The sequence below is a fragment of the Symphalangus syndactylus genome, chromosome 11 (genome assembly GCF_028878055.3).
Source record: "Symphalangus syndactylus isolate Jambi chromosome 11, NHGRI_mSymSyn1-v2.1_pri, whole genome shotgun sequence".
NCBI classification, from domain to species: domain Eukaryota; kingdom Metazoa; phylum Chordata; class Mammalia; order Primates; family Hylobatidae; genus Symphalangus; species Symphalangus syndactylus.
Window position 1 is genome coordinate 39,934,100 of NC_072433.2, and position 14,620 is coordinate 39,948,719.

The 14,620-nt window shown below is 37.9% G+C and overlaps 1 protein-coding gene across 1 annotated transcript in view; it reads right to left on the reverse strand.

Annotated features, from left to right (window-relative positions):
* Positions 1 to 14,620, reverse strand: part of FTO (FTO alpha-ketoglutarate dependent dioxygenase) — a 415,383-nt gene that overhangs the window by 239,169 nt on the left and 161,594 nt on the right.

Sequence of the window (14,620 nt, forward strand, 5' to 3'; positions counted from 1 at the left end):
TCATCAGTTGAAGAATATTCCTAAAACCACAAGCAGTGGGAGAAAAACCAATGACCAAGTTGTTGCATATCCTAAGAAATGATACCACAAGTCAGGCAAAATCTATACAACCTCTGCTTAGGACATGACTTCCTCTATTACAAAAAAAGAGAGTTGTAATGTTTCCAGCAATGACATCCTATACAGGCAACACAAGATTTTTATCAAGATACCAAAAAAGATAATGACTTAAACCAAGAGGCAAATGCCACCAGGCCCCTTATGTGTCAGCAAAAACAACCTACAATATCATCTCTAAACATAGAAAAGAAATGCAAAATATTAAGACAGGATTTCTGCTTATGAATATTGTGAAGTAACAGTGACAAGATTTACCCTTCTGCCTTAAACAATTACAAAACAAGCCAAAAATATGAATCAAAGGTTTCAGCAAGATACAATTCCATGGAGAAGAGAAACAAAATAGGTGAGAGACGCCTACAATTGCCCTAACTTACTCCATGGAAACAGTTTCAATGCCACAGAATAGAGAAGAGGAAGTCAAAACCCACAGTCTCTGTTTCTTTCTTGCCAAGCTGAGAAGACAAAGATTGGGGTATAGAGAAGCCAAGGCCACAGGGCCTCGAAAAGCAGAATGCTGGAATAGAAACAGCTATATAGAGAGAGAGCAAACAGAGATTGCAGAAGGGTTCCCTCAAGTATTTGGAAGAGCACTGACCTGTGCATATATGAATAAAAACTTCCCAAGGGCCAAAAAAAGAAGCACCAGAATGCAGCAGGTGGAACCAATTTCAGATTTCATACACAGCCAGGAGTATTTTATGATCCCAGCAGCCAAAATGGCTCCCACTACATGAGATCTAGAAAATCCTTAGGAAAGCATCACTGAGGAAGTAGGTCTAAATGAGTCCTAGGTTAAAGGCTGCTCTAGTCCCACCTAGCAAGGCTTAAAACTAAGCCTCAAAAGTATCCAACTTCTGTCCGGGCACAGTGGCTCATGCCTGTAATGTCAGTACTTTGGGAGGCCAAGGTGGGTGGATTACCTGAGGTCAGGAGTTCAAGACCAGCCTGGCCAACATGGTGAAACCCTGTCTCTACTAAAAATACAAAAATTCGCTGGGCATGGTGGTGGGTGCTTGTAATCCCAGCTACTTGGGGGGCTGAGGCAGGAGAATTGCTTGAACACAGTGGCAGAGGTTGCAGTGAGCCAAGATCGTGCCATTGCACTGCAGCCTGGGAAACAAGAGCGAAACTCCATCTCAAAATTTAAAAAAAAAAAAGGATCTAACTTCTTCTTAGTAATTTAATTATTCATTAGAGCAAAAGTATGTAAAAGTATATAACAAAATCAGGCACCCAACAAATACCTTGTGCAATATCCAACATCCATTCAAAAAGTAATTGAAATGAAAGATACATACACACACACAATATGCGAGGTAGTCACATCTCTCCTTTCTTCTAAATGTACATATCTGCCCTTTCATATATATATAAGTGAAGCACACACAATATGCGAGGTAGTCACATCTCTCTTTTCTTCTAAATGTATATATCTGCCCTTTCATATATATATAAGTGAAGCTTCTAAAGGTTAAACATGTAGTATCTGAAACAAAACTCACACTAAGTGAGATGAACAGCAATTTAGAAACTGCAGAAGAAAAGATCAGTGAACCAGAACACACGAAAAATAAAAACTATGCAAAATAAAGTGGCTAAACAAAAAAGACTACAAAAATATGAAAGGGCATGAGTAACCTCAAGGACAATATTAAGCCATTTAATGAAAATTTAATTTGAATTCTAAGGAAGGGTGACAAAAATATACACATTTTTATAGAAACAATGGCCAAAATTCACCAAATTTCATGAAAACTATAAACCCAGAGATCCAATAAGCTCAATGAACTAAGCAAAAAAAAACGATATAAGACTAAACTAAAGCATGTCATAATGAAATGTCTTAAAATCAGTAATAAAGTGGAAATGTTAAAGGCAGTCAGAAAAAAGAGACATTAAATACAGAGGGGCAAAGATTAGAATGACAGCAGACTTCTCATCAGAAGCTATAAAACTCAGAAGACAACTGGGTGACAAAATACTAAAGGAAAAAACTGTCAATCTAACATTCTATACGTAGTGAACACCCTTTCAAAAATAAAAGTGAAATAAAGACTTTTCAGAAAGAAACTGAAACAATTTATATTAAGTAAATTTACACTATAAGAATTGCTATGAAATTCTACAGGCAAAAGAAAAATAATGTCAGAAGGAATTTACATCTGCTCAAAGGAATAAAAAGTAACATAAGTAATAAATATCATGAAAGAATAAATGCCTGTTTAAATCCAAAATAATAACAATGTATTGTGAGGTTTATAACATATGTAGACGTAAAACACATGAAAAAGCACAAAAGAGGATGGAAGGAAAAGTGGTACAACATTCAAAGTTACATTGTGGTAAGTCAAAGATGTAAAGATATTATAAAACCAAGAGCGGTGGCTCTCAGTGAGATGTAATTTTGTCACTCCTCACTCTGGAGAGAGAGACAGACTGGAAGCAGAGAATGACAATTTATCAGAGTAAAAAACAAGAAGCAGAAACACCCATGAGAACCAGTTCCAGGGTAGAAAAACCGTAACTGTAACTGCTGAATTGCTGGAGATTCAATGTAGACAGGACTGAGAGTTAAAAAGTCCAGGGGAGCTCAGTCTTAGGGAACTCCCACACTTTTGTGAGTTTTATCTCCAAAAGCTCTAACAGGTTCTCACAGTGAAGATCCAAAAACATCTTCTCATGCTTCTGGCAGAAGGAAGGGAAAAAAATAGCGACTTATTTATTTATTTATTTATTTAATTTATTTATTTTCTCAGGAGACAGGGTCTCACTTGTCATCCAGGCTGCAGTGTAGTGGCATGAACATACTTCAATGCCACCTAGAACTCCTAACCCCTGCTAGCCATCCTATCAGAACCAAGAATGAGAAAAAAGAAAATGAGAAGCACTTGTGAAGTTCACAATTCACAGACATAAACTCACTAAAAGACAGAGACTTAAGCATAAGATTATAGAATGCTTCCCCTCCCAACATACCTTACCACCACATTATTACTGCAGTTCCTTTTACCCAGTGCATCCCATCTGCCTATCAAGAAAAAAGTACAAGGCCTTCTAAATGGCAAAAAAACATAGTTTGAAAAAACTGAGCAAAAATCAGACCCAGAGTCAGAAATGGCAGAAATTAATTATCAGAAATGTTTTTTAAACTATGATTACTATTCTAAGGACTCTAAAGGACAACGTAGACAACATGCAAGAACTGATGGGGAATGTAAGCAGAGGGATGGAAATTCTAAGAAAGAATCAAAAACAAAATGCTGGAAATCAATAACACTGTAACAGAAATGAAGAATGCCTTTAATGGGCTCATTAGAGAACCAGGCAAGGCAAATGAAAGATCTCTGAGCATGAGAATATATTAAGAGAAACTTCCAAAACTGGAAAACAAAGAGAAAAAAGACTGAAAAAAAAAAAAAACCAGAACTATGGGACAACTCCAAAAGGTGTAATATATGTATAATGGGAATAACAGAAGGAGAAGAAAGAGGGAAAGGAACAGAAGAAAATTTGAAGCAATAATAACTAAGAATATTCTTAAATTAATGTTAGACATCAAACTAGAGACTCGGGAAGCTCAGGAAAGAAACCTACACCTAGGCATATTATATTAAAACTGCAGAAAGTCAAAGAAAAAGAATTTTGAAAAAAGCCAGAAGGAAAAAACATCTTATCTATAAAGGAGCAAAAAAAGAAAAAAAAAAAGCAATCTGATGTTTCTTCAGAAACCAGGCAAGCAATACAAAAGTGAAGTGAAACACTTAAGGTGTTGAGAGGAAAAAAAAACAGCAACCTAGAATTGTGGATCCTACAATACTACCCTTTAAAAGTAAAGGAGAAACAGACCAGGTGTGGTGGCTCATGTCTGTAATCCAAGCACTTTGGGAGGCCGAGGCAGGTGAATCACTTGAGGGTCAGGAGTTCAAGATCAGCCTGACCAACATGGTAAAACCCCGTCTATACTAAAAATACAAAAATCAGGTGGGCGCAGTGGCGCACACCTGTAATCCCAGCTACTTGGGAAGCTGAAGCAGGAAAATCACTTGAACCCAGGAGGTGGAGGTTGCAGTGAGCCAAGATCACACCACTGCACTCCAGCCTGGGAGACGGAGTGAGACTCTGTCTCAAAAAAACAAAAAGAAAGAAAGAAAAGATTTTTTAAAAAAATGTTTCAGACAAATAAAAATTCAGGGAATTTGTTGCTAGTAGACTTGTATTGCAAGAAATTTGTCAGACGAAAAATGATATAGATCAGAAACTCAGATCTACATAAAGGAAGAGATTTTGAGATGGAATAAGTGAAGGTAAAATAAAAACCACTATTTTTCTTACCCTTAATTGATAGAAGAGATAACAATAATAACAACAATGTATTCAATTATGTATGCCACATATATATATGTGTGTGTGTGTGTGTGCCTATGTATGCTTATTTGCAAGTGAAATTAATGACAGCAATGAGTATAAGAGATGAGAGAAAAAAAATTAGGAATATTTTATTTTACTGTACTTGCACTATCTGTGTAACAGTATAGTGTTATTTGAAAGTGGACTTGGAACAGTTGTTAATGTATACTGCAACCTCTAAGTCACTACTTAAAAAGTAAAAAAATACATATGTAATTGATATGCTAAGAAAGGAGATGAAATGAAATCATGGAATACTCAAAACTATAAAAGCAGAAAAAGAGTGGAAGACAAAAACAGGGGAAAAAACAAGACAAAATATAGAAAACATTAACAAATATGGTAGATATTAATCCAAGTGTATCAATAATCACTTTAAATGCCCGTGGTCTAAATACACACATTAAAAAACAAGAGATTATCAGAATGGATTAAAAACAAGGCATATGCTGTCTACAAGAAACTCAATTCAAATATAAAGATACACACAGATTAAACTTAAAGAAACGAAGAAGACAGATATACTATGCTAACATTAATCTAAAGAAAGCTGGAGTGCCTACATTAATTTCAGACAGAGCAGATTTCAGAGCAAAAATAAATTATTACAGAGAAAAAGGGGTAGTACATAATGATAAAGTGGTAAATTCTCCCAGAAGATATAATGGTCATTAACATGGATGCACCTAATAATAGAGCATCAAAATGTATGAGGCAAAAACTGATAGAACTGCAAGGAAAAACAGACAAATCCACTACTATAACTGGAGATGTCAACATCCCTCTATCAGAAAAGGACAGACACAGCAGGCAGAAAATCATTAAGGACATAGTTGAACTCAACAATACCATCAGTCAATTGAATATAACTGGCATACATAAACTATTTCATTCAACAACAGCAGAATACACACTAGCATCAAGCTCACATGGAGCATTCCCCAAAATAGACCACATTCTGGGCCATAAAACACATATTACCAAATTTAAGAGAATGCTATCATTAATTTCACTTACAAATAAGCATACACAGGTACACACACATATATATACACATATATATATGTGGCATACATAATTGAATACATTGTTGTTATTATTGTGAATAAATTGTTATCTCTTCTATCAATTAAGGGTAAGAAAAATAATGGTTTTTATTTTACCTTCACTTATTCCATCTCAAAATCTCTTCCATTCTTTATGTAGATCTGAGTTTCTGATCTATATCATTTTTATTCTGACAAATTTCTTGCAATACAAGTCTACTAGCAACAAATTCCCTGAATTTTTATTTGTCTGAAACATTTTATAAAAAACTATTTGACCTCAGACCAGAATGGAATTAAACTAGAAAATAATAACAGAAAGATAATTGGAAAATTCCCAAATACTTGGAGATAGAACAATACACTTCTAATAATCTGTGGGTCAAAAAAATCTTAAGAAAAATGAACTAAATGAAAGTGAAAACACAACTTATCAAAATTTGTTGGAAGCAACATCAGAACTGCTTAGAGGAAAGTTTATAGCATTAAATGCCACAAATGTATAGCATTAATATAGCATTCTGCTTATATTAGAAGAAGAAAGATCTAAAATCAATAAGCTAAGCTTCTACTTTGTGAAATTAAAGAAAAAGAACAAATTAATTCAAAGTAAGCAGAAGAAAAGAAATAATAAAAGTTAATGTACCTCAATGAGACAAAAAACAGAAAACTAATAAAGAAACTTAATGAAAGCAAAAGCTGGTTCTTTTAAAAGATCAATAAAATTGATAAACATCTAGCCAGACTAAGAAAAAAGAGACAAGAAACATATTACTAATGTCAGAAACGAAAGAGGTGACATCACTACAGATCCCATGGACATTAAAAGGATAATTTTAAAATGATATGAACAGTTATTTACCCAAAAATCTGAAAACCTATACAAAATGAACCAATTCCTTGAGAAATAAAATCTGCCAAAACTCTTAAAAGAAGAAATGAATAATATGAATAGGCCTATCTCTATTAAAGAAATTGAATCAATAATTAACATGTTTCCAAAGCGCCAGGCCCAAATATGTTCACTGTTGAGTTCTACCAAACATTTAAGGAAGAAATCATACTAATTCTTAACAATCTTTACTAGAAGGTAACACAGGGAATACTTCCAAACTCATTCTATGGGGCCAGCATTGCCCAGACAGACATTACAAAAAAGGAAAACTAAAGACCAGTATTCTCTCATAAGCATAGATGCAAAAATCCACATCAAAATATTAGCAAATTGAATGTAACAATGTATAAAAAGAATTATACACCACGACCAAGTGAGATTTATCACAGGTATAAAAAACTGATTCAACATTCAAAAATCAACTAATATAATCTATCACACCAACAAGCTACAAAGAAAAAAAATATGATCATACCAATAGGTACAGAAAAACATTTGACAAAATGTGATACTCATTTATGATAAAAAATTATCTGTAAACTAGAAATAGAGAAGAACTTCCTCAACATATAAAAAATGTGTTAGGAAACCTGCAGCGAACATCATACTTAGCGGTGTGAAACTAGAAGCTTTTCTGCTCAGAGTAAGAATAAGACAAGGATGTCTCCTCTCAACATTTCTTTTCAGTATCATATTGGAAGACCTGGCTGACACAGTAAGACAAGAAAAGAAAACAAAAGGTATATAGATAGAGAAGGAAAAAATTAAGAGTGTGTTTGTTCACAGATTATATTATTGTCTGTGTAGCAAATTCAAAAGAATCAATAATCTAATCGGACTGGCAGCTTTATAGGAAAGAGGAAGAACTAAAGGGGAAACCAGAATGGAAGCAGAAGGCCAGTGAAGAAGCTGTTGCAGTAAGTCATGCAGGAGTTAACAGTGACTTGAACTACAGAGACAGGGGAGGAGATGATGAGCAGACAACAGATTCAGAATGTTCTAGGAAAAGACAATAGGACATGCTAATGAATTGGATGAGTCAAGTTAGAAAAAAATAAACTCAAGAGCAACTCTTGGGGTTTTCACAGCAACAACTGATTGAAGGTGAGTAAGTCACAAAACCTTAGGACATTGCAAAATAATAACTACAAAATGCAATTAGAGGTGAGGATGAAAACATCAGTGATACATTTGGAGTTTTAAATCCAAATATAAACACAATAATATAGAGGATAAAAAGCAGAAGTGTGGCTTTAAGGCCTGATGAAGAAGGCGAAGTGGCCATTCTCTCTTCCTGTTTGCCATCTCTGAGGACACTCCTGAGCAGTTTTGGCTGATCCTGACTATGTTGCCTAAAGGAAGTTTCAGAGTCAAGCAAAATAATAAAAAGTGGAGTTTGAAGGGGGCTCCCCAGGATAGACTCCCATAAAACACTGGGACAATGTCTAGGAAATACATAAATGCCAGTCTCATCTACCCAAATAAAAGCCTTATTACTCCTATGCTATTAATACTGGGACCCACAGACATAATTAGGGGAAAAATCACCACCTTAATGAGTAGGTTTGTTAAGTGCTTTTGTTCCACTGAGGGGAACACTGAGTCACCTAGTGACTCAGGCCAAATGGCAAACACAACACTAGAAGGTATACTTTGAGGCTTCCACCTTCATTTAAATCCTTGGCAACTCTCTAATCAAACAATTCTTTTGAAATTGCTTCCAACTGTATCTAATCCTTTATGACTTTAAAAAAAGAAACTTGTAATTTTCATTTAAGAGCTTCTAATTTATCGAAAACTCCATCTATAAAAGTGACTCAGGCTTCACGGACTGTGCATCTCAAAGGATATACTTAAGACCCTCCCAGCTTTAAAAGATTATTCCTAACAATTTTTAGAAAAAATAAATTAAAGAATGTCTATTTACCATAGCTATCTCAGAATACAGCTGAAACTTGACTGACACTGTATCCAACTGGAATAAGAGTTTATAGATGACGTGACAACACACACACAAAAAGAAAAGACGCTCTCACTCTTTGCTGGCTGAATGCTGTGTGCCCTGGCAGTGGAGAAGAGAGCTCTGGACATTCACTGTAGCATGAAATCTCATTTCATATATAAAAGACCACAGAAGCAATGCTATAATTTATGCTAGGGTAACCAATTCATGATCAAGACTTTCCTGGTTTTAATACTGAAAGTCCTGCATCCTGAGATCCCCTTGCCCACAGACGAAAAGGACAGTTGGTCACCCTAAATTTACCCCAGCCCTTACTTCCTTGGGTTTGCTGTCATGTATGTTACCAGGGCCATTTCACCCAAATTTCTTAGAGAAACAATCACGGCTTTTGCTAAAGGTACTCTTGGGACAAATAAGCCCAATACTGAAATCCAATCTTCCCAGCTTCAATCACTGAAACTTTTCATTCTTACTTACCTATCCATTCCCATCTCTCAATCTTAATATTTATGACCTTATTTTTCCTAGATGTGGGCCATCAATGGCTGAAAACATTTTCAGAATTTGATAGCCAATGAAAGGGGGAGGGGAAGGTTCCTGGCAAGATGCCAGTATAGACACAGGCCCTGTCCCATTCCTAGATTCTCAGTGAGACAATCAATGGAACATAAAAATGGATCAAAACCTCTTTTGGCACTATATATTAGAGAAAGGTGCTCAATATGCCAGAAGTGCAAATGATTGTGCTGAATATAGTATAGGTGGAATTAGATTAAAGAAGGGCAAAGAAGGCTGACACGTGATTGTCTCTCCAAAAGAGCAGCGAGCCTGATAAATATACCAATCAAATCCTGAGCAAAATGCTCACCTCTTAACTCAGAAAGCAAAGAGCACGAGGGCAAGGGAAGCTTAGAGCGCACTCAGAGAGCAAGGCTCTTCCTCTGTAGCGAGCATTCTACGCACACAACCAGTGATACTCACTGTAGCAAGAATTCTGTGCACATAACCTGTGATACTCACAGACCTCAGGATGTGCTGCTGTTATAAGCCATGACTCTGAGTACCAGGCATCGCAGAAACAAGGAACTGGAGCAACAAGCAATGATAGGAGTGGGCCAAAACCTACCATGGTTTGCTCATACTGCAAGCATCCACATAAAGACAAAAACAAGTTCTTAAGCACACTCCAATTTATAAAATCTCTACGTGGCTGCATAAGGACACATCTTCTTCCACCTTCAAGTAAAGGATTCGGCCAGGAATCCATACTAATCTCTCACAGAACTAATCTCAGCTACTTGCCTATCAGCCAGTACTAGTCTACTTTCTATGAGGATAAAGAGGTAAGGAGTAATTGCCAGAACTATGCAAAATTGCTACAGTTCAAAGGAATGGAGGCACTTTGATCAAAACTGTCTTTTCTGAAAAAAGTTTACTCGAACTGACATGATAAAATTTTAGAAAATTCTCAGTTTTTCAAGAAGACACTTGATTCAAGAAGGCGCTGCATCTGTGAAAATAAGGTAAGCAGACATGAAGCTTGAACAGTATGAGATCAGAAAAAACCACTTGCAATTGATTTTTTTTTCTTTTTTTTTATTATTATACTTTAGGTTTTAGGGTACATGTGCACAATGTGCAGGTTTGTTACATATGTATCCATGTGCCATGTTGTTTTGCTGCACCCATTAACTCATCATTTAGCATTAGGTATATCTCCTAATGCTGTCCCTCCCCCCCCCCACCCCACAACAGTCCCCAGAGTGTGATGTTCCCCTTCCTGTGCAATTGATTTTTTAATAGCATTTCTTCATTTAACATGGCAATAGATGGAGTGAACAGCAGAAAGCATGCTGCAGAAAAACCAAATTACTGAGCTGTATGAGTGAACTCAAGAGATTCTCCTATAACTCAGGGAAAATATAAGAAATGAGTGATGGAAAACCTAAGACATGAGGAACGTATCCTGAAGATCAAAATATACTTAACAGGAATCACAGAATGGAAGTAAAGTACAGGCTGGGCATGGTGGCTCACACCCGTAATCCCAGCACTTTGGGAGTCCAAGGCAGATGGATTACTTAAGGCCAGTCAGGAGTTCAAGATCAGCCCTGCCAACATGGTGAAACGCTGTCTCTACTAAAAATACAAAAAAAATTAGCTGGGTGTGGTGGCAGGCGCCTATAATCCCAACTACTCGGGAGGCTGAGGCAGGAGAATTGCTTGAACCTGGGAGGCAGAGGTTGCAGTGAGCCAAGATCACACCAATGTACTCCAGCCTGGGCGACAGAGTGAGACTCCATCTCAAAAAAAAAATAAATAAATAAGATACAGAAAGATATAAGAATAATCAAAGAAACACTAGAAGAATGTTTTCCAAGGTTGTGAAAAGACCAGAGTCTGCACTATAAAATGGTTGAGCAAGGACGTAAACATTTTCTGTTAAAAAAATTAAATATAAAATACTACAAATGTCCAAACAGAAAATACAGCTTACCAAAATGAAACCATAATGTAGATGGCCCCAGACATCTCCCAACATCAAATATCAGAGGTCACAGAATAGTATCTATAGAGTTGTTGGTGATGGTTTTTTGTTTGTTTGTTTGTTTTTTGAGATGAAGTCTCACTAATCGCCCAGGCTGGAGTGCAGTGGCACAATCTCAGCTCACTGCAACCTCTGCCTGCCAGGTTCAAGTGATTCTCCTGCCTCAGCCTCCTGAGTAGCTGGGATTACAGGCATGTGCCATCACACCTAGCTAATTGTTGTATTTTTAGTAGATGGTGTTTTGCTATGCTGGCCAGGCTGGTCTTGAACTCCTGACCTCAGGTGATCCGCCCACTTCGACCTCCCAAAGTGCTGGAATTACAGGCATGAGCCACTGCACCCGGCCTCTATAGAGTTTTAAGGGGGAAGTTTGATACTCAAGAATCCTATAGCCAATCAAGGAGATATTCACAAGTGAAAGGATAGGAAGTCACTCTTCCATAATGCAAAGACTCGAAGAATATGCCACGACCACTCCCCTGCCATTAGTCTTCATAAATATTATTAGAAACTACATTTTGGCTGACCAAGAGAACAATCAAGAATTTTTTTTTTAAAATCACAGTACAAAAAGGCTAGCAGTAAACATAAATGCAGTTAAATAATTTCAAATATTGTTATTTAATTTAATGCAAGTATTACAATTAAGACTTAAATGGAAAGATGTTTCACCTAAAATAAATATTAAAAATCTAAATACAAAATTGAAAATTGGGTATAAGAAAATATCTGGGAAGTGGGCAGAAGGGTTAAAGGGATAAAGTTAAAGGCAGAAGGGATAAAGTAAATGTTAAGAAAAACACTAACATCTCAACAGAAAAATGAGCAAAATACGATCAGCCAATGAATAACAGAAAGAAGTAAACAATGGCCAACAAAAATACAAAAGTGTTCAACCTCATGAATAAATAAATGAAATTTAAAATAATAGCATATTTTCACCCATCAAATCGGCAAAAATATTTGTAAATTGTAACACTTAGCACTGTACAGAGTAGGGTAAAGGAGGTTGGTGGAACTAACTGATGATCACACTTCATACATTGCAGGTAGGAATGAAAATGAAAATCTCTCTAAGTAACAGTCTGACAACCGAGTATGTACTGTGTAAATGTCCACAACATGATACCTCACCAAGGCATTCAACTTCTAGCAATTTTTCCTATGGAAATAAAGATATATGTACAAAGATGTTCACTGTAGCAATATACATAATATCAAAAAACTTGAATAACCAAAGTAGATTATTTTGTGATTTAAAACATTCTCTGAACTTCACTGAAGTATAATTGACAAACATTTTATATATCTACAATGTAAAATGTAATGTTTTAATATACATATACATTGTGAAATGACTTCTACAACCAATCTAATATACCCATGACCTCACAGTAACCGTGTGTGTGTGTGTGTGTGTGTGTGTGTGCGTTAAAAACATTTAAGATCTACTCTCTTAGCTAATTTCACATATGTAATACAGTATTAATAAACATAATTACTGATACTGTTTGGATCTGTGTCCCCACAAAATCTCATGTCGTACTGTAATCCCCAGTGTTGGAGGTGAGTCCTGGTGGGAGGTGATTGGATCATGGAGGCGGTTTCTCATGAATGGTTTAGCACCATCCTCTCCGTGCTGTTCTCATGACAGTGAGTTCTCACAAGATCAGGTGGTTTAAAAGTGTGTGGCACATCCCCCCTCACTCTCTCTTCCTCCTGCTCTGGGCATGTGAAGTGCTGGCTCCCCCTTTTTGCTTTCCAACATAATTTTATGAGGCCTCCCTAGAAGCCAAGCAGATGCCAGCATCCTTCTTCCTGAACAGGCTGGGGAACTGTGAACCAATGAAACTTCTTTATAAATTCCCCAGTCTCAGGTATTTCTTAATACAGTTACTATGCTGAACATTAGGTCTCTAGGGTTTATTCATTCTGCATAAACAAAACTTGGTACCTTTTGACCAACATCTACCCAACATCCCTCAAACTCTTGGAAACCACCATTCAACTCTGTGCATTTATGAGTACAACATTTTTAGATTCCACATATAAGTAAGATCACGTGGTCTTTGCCTTTCTGTGCCTTATTTCACTTAGCATAACATATTCCACATTGTCACACATGACACCATTTCCTTCTTTTTTAAGACTGAGTAATATTTCATTATGTGTGGATATGTGTTGGTATGTGTGTGTAGATATATAGATATAGATATACCTACTACATTTTCTTTATTCATCATTCATCTGTTAACAGATATTTAGGTTGTTTCTAAATCATGGATTTGTGAATAATGCAGCAATGAACATGGGAATAAAGATATCTCTTTGAGATACTGATTTCATTTCCTTTGGATATGTATACCAAAGTAGAATCACTGGGTCATATTGTGCCTGGAATTGGTGGGTTCTTGGTCTCATTGACTTCAAGAATGAAGCCGCGGACCCTCGCGGTGAGTGTTACAGCTCTTAACGTGGCGCGTCTGGAGTTTGTTCCTTCTGATGTTCGGATGTGTTCAGAGTTTCTTCCTTCTGGTGGGTTCGTGGTCTCGCTAGGTCAGGAGTAAAGCTGCAGACCTTTGCGGTGAGTGTTACAGTTCTTAAGGCGGCGCGTCTGGAGTTGTTCGTTCCTCCCGGTGGGCTCATTGTCTCGCTGGCTTCAGGAGTGAAGCTGCAGACCTTCGCGATGAGTGTTACAGCTCATAAAAGCAGTGTGGACCCAAAGAGTGAACAGTAGCAAGATTTATTGCAAAGAGCGAAAGAACAAGGCTTCCACAGTGTGTAAGGAGACCCGAGCGGGTTGCCTCTGCTGGCTCGGGCAGCCCGCTTTTATTCTCTTACTGGCCCCACCCACATCCTTCTGATTGGTAGAGCCGAGTGGTCTGTTCTGACAGGGTGCTGATTGGTGCGTTTACCATCACTGAGCTAGACATAAAAGTTCTCCACGTCCCCATCAGATCAGTTAGATACAGAGTATGGACACAAAGGTTCTCCAAGGCCCCACCCGAGCAGCTAGATAGAGTGTCGATTGGTGCACTCACAAACCCTGAGCTAGACACAGGGTGCTGATTGGTGTGTCTGCAAACCTTGAGCTAGATACAGAGTGCCGATTGGTGTATTTAAAATCCTTGAGCTAGACATAAAGGTTCTCCAAGGCCCCACCAGAGCAGCTAGATACAGTGTCGATTGGTGCACTCACAGACCCTGAGCTAGACACAGGGTGCTGACTGGTGCATTTACAATCCCTGGGCTAGACATAAAGGTTCTCCACATCGCCACCAGACTCAGGAGCCCAGCTGGCTTCACCCAGTGGATGCTGCACCAGGGCTGCAGGTGGAGCTGCCTGCCAGTCCCGCGCCGTGCACTCGCACTCCTCAGCCCTTGGGTGGTCGATGGGACTGGGCGCCGTAGAGCAGGGGTCAGCACTCGTCGGGGAGGCTCCAGCAGCACAGGAGCCCACGGAGGGGGTGGGAGGCTCAGGCATGGTGGGCTGCAGGTCCTGAGCCTTGCCCCGCAGGAAGGCAGCCAAGGTCCGGTGAGAAATCGAGCAAAGCACCGGTGGGTCGGCACTGCTGGGGGACCCAGCACACCCTCCGCAGCCGCCGGCCTGGGTGCTAAGCCCCTCATTGCCCGGGGCC